Genomic DNA, 3,221 nt, shown 5'->3' with positions numbered 1-3,221 from the left:
AAAGTTAATGGTGTTTCTATTTACTTAAGATTTCTTGATTCCTACAGAATTTTATCGGCTAGCCTGGCTACACTGGCCACTCAATTATCTGATGATCAATTCAAAATTACATGTGCTTTGTTTCCAAATCAGGACCTGAAATTAATTAGGCGGAAGGGTGTATATCCATATGATTATGTTACAGATTTTTCTAAATTTGATGAGTGTTCTTTGCCACCACAACAAGAGTTTTACAGCAAAATCAGAGGATCTGGAATCACTGATGATGATTATCACCATGCCCAGTTGATGTGGAACAATTTAAAATGCCAGACATTTGGTGATTATCACAATGCATATTTAAAATTTGATGTGACCCTCTTAGTTGATATACTGCAGGTATTCAGAAAATCTTCCATGAAAAATTATAAACTGGATCCAATGTATTTTTACAGTGCTCCGGGCCTAGCATGGTCTGCAATGTTTTTAAACACTAAAATGCAATTGGAAAAAATTGATTGCAAAGCCTAATTTCAATTATAGAAGAATTTATGATGAAAATATGGCACTCTTCAACATGAAAAAAACAAATATTAAATTTGATAAGCCTATTTATGTAGGGGCTGTGATATTGGAATTGGCCAAATTACACATGTTAAAATTGTATTATGATGTGTTGAAACCTTTTTATGGTGATTGTGTAAAATTGATGTAGATGGACACAGATAGTTTTGTTCTTGATATTCAAACAGAAGATGTTTATCAAGATATAGCACAGCCTGAATTGTTTAAATATTTTGATACCACTGAACATTCAAAAATTAAACCCCACAACAAAAAAGTGCCTGGCGAGTTAAAAGATGAGACACTTGGTGATGTTATTGTGGCATTTGCTGGGTTAAGGGCCAAGATGTACAGTTTTGAAACATGTAGTGGTGTTGTTGCCAAAAAGGCCAAGGGCATTGGCAGAGTGATTGTGGAAAAAGAGCTCCAATTTGAAGATTACAAAAATTGCCTCAAATCATGTAGCACAATCAGAACATCAGAAAATAGAATTCAGAGTGTGGATCACTTATTGACTAGCAATATTGTAAGAAAAGTGGCTCTGGACTCACATGATGATAAGAGATGCATTTTATCATGTGGCATACATACTCTACCATGGGGGCATTGTGATTTGAAAAATGGCAATCAATGCCCAATTACAGAGCATGATTTGAAATAAATAAACATGCCTATGAACTTATTTGGGTTCAAAAAACAGGCTATTATGGAGCTGCCAACACCACAACCCTCTTCTGTATAATATCTAAACTAAGTGCTTTGTTTATTATTCATCTGAACAGCATACTTACAGATGTTGATGATGAAACAGGTAAAACATTGTACATATTTAACAATAATTTAAATCATTACCAATTACCTGTAGGTGGGCAATTACAATTTATTACAACCCCTGAGGGTGATGTCAAGATTTCAGTAGGGAGAAATATTTATAGAATTAAGCACTCAAACATGATTTCTGGCACTGTATATACTGTTTCTGCTGGTGACTGCTTATATATTGAGGTCCCTGGATCCTATGACAAGCTTATATCCTTTTTTATAGAATTAAGAATCAGATATTCAATAATAAATAACCACTAAAACAAAAATGCCTAATGATATATTTGGCCATACAAGACATGAAGATCACAGTGATGAGATTCTGATGCTTGATGTCAGAGTCAAGAAATTAAGAAGTGATTTACAAGCTTTACAAACCACACTCAATGCCAGTCTTCAATTAGAAATTACAAATTTACAATCACAATGCATGGACCCTCTTCTTAAAATTGATTCTGAACTCAAACTGCTGCTTCAGAAATATACTGACTTGGCCACATTGGATAATATTCAAAGTTTAGAAGAGGCTGTAGCAGCTCTTCAAGCCAAATTTAAGACCCAGGCCACCAACTCTGAACAATTGAAACAGCAATTGGAAGAGCAGATAAATAATGTCCAGACACAGCTCCAAACAATTGTCAAAAGCATAAAATCACAAGAAGATTTTGATCTAGTGATTTCCACTCTAAAGGAACAGATTCAATCACTCCAAATACCTAATCTAGACCCCTTGAACAATGCCATAGCCGAGGTTAAAGAAAAAATTGAGACACTTGAAAATTTTATGAACAACTTGCCATCTTCTGATGCTTTGAGTGCAATAACTCGGAGTGTTGCCAACATCAAGCTGCAACTTGAAACATATGAAGATTTTGGAAAAATTCAAAGTACCATAACCCATCTTGAGGGTACAATAGCAACAGTGCAAAGTGATTTGACAAATGTACAAGAATCTCTAGAATCCCGCCTGCCCGGTATTGTAGATACCCTTGTCAGTGTCCAGGAACAGATCACAAAGCTTGAAAACCTCAACACTGAATCTGAGCTATCTCATTTTCATCACTTGATCGATGATATCCAAACAAAACTTGAAATTTTACAACAATCAACACCCACTCAGGCAGATATAGCCCTGCTCCAAAATGCTATGCAAAATGTGGCTGATGCTTTTGAATTAAACAATGTGAAATTGGCACTTGAATCTTTGCAAAATACTGTGTCAAATCTGCCTACATCACAGGAACTTAAAAATATAAAGAGGGCAGTGAATCGCATATTGAAATCAGAAGATATCAAGAATATCCAGACAGAGATCAAACAACTCACTCAAACAGTGGCCACTCTACCAACTAATCAACATATTAATGAACTGCATGCCCTGTTTGAGGATATCAGAAGACAGGTCCATGATCTTACTGCTCAAAATTCAAAATTGGCAGTTATTGAAAATTTGCAACAAATTGTAGCTAATATCAAGCAACAGCTAGGGACCATGGAATCCAATGAAGCAAATGCTCTGTCTGTTTTTGCCACCCAGCTACAAGAAATTGTGCAACAATACAAGAAACTTGTTGTGGACATAAAAATCAAGCCAGGCCATGATGATGTTGTTAGGACCATCAATGATCACCTTGAATCTGTAACAAGTAGATTGCTTACAGCAGAAAAAGAAATAACCGGCATAATTGAGAATCCAAAACATACAGTAATTCTTGAATTGTACAGCATCCCCAACAAAGAATATGATTCACCATTTACACCAGGTGGCAAAATATATATGCTGTCCCCTGCACAATTTTATTACCAGTTTTTTGTTGGGGGCACACTGAGACCAATCAAGATCAAATATTGGCATC

Source organism: Lepisma saccharinum, chromosome 2 (assembly GCF_977018435.1).
Source record: "Lepisma saccharinum chromosome 2, izLepSacc3.1, whole genome shotgun sequence".
Lineage (NCBI taxonomy): Eukaryota > Metazoa > Arthropoda > Insecta > Zygentoma > Lepismatidae > Lepisma > Lepisma saccharinum.
The sequence above is the reverse complement of the archived record's forward strand: the minus strand, read 5'-3'. Positions refer to the sequence as shown.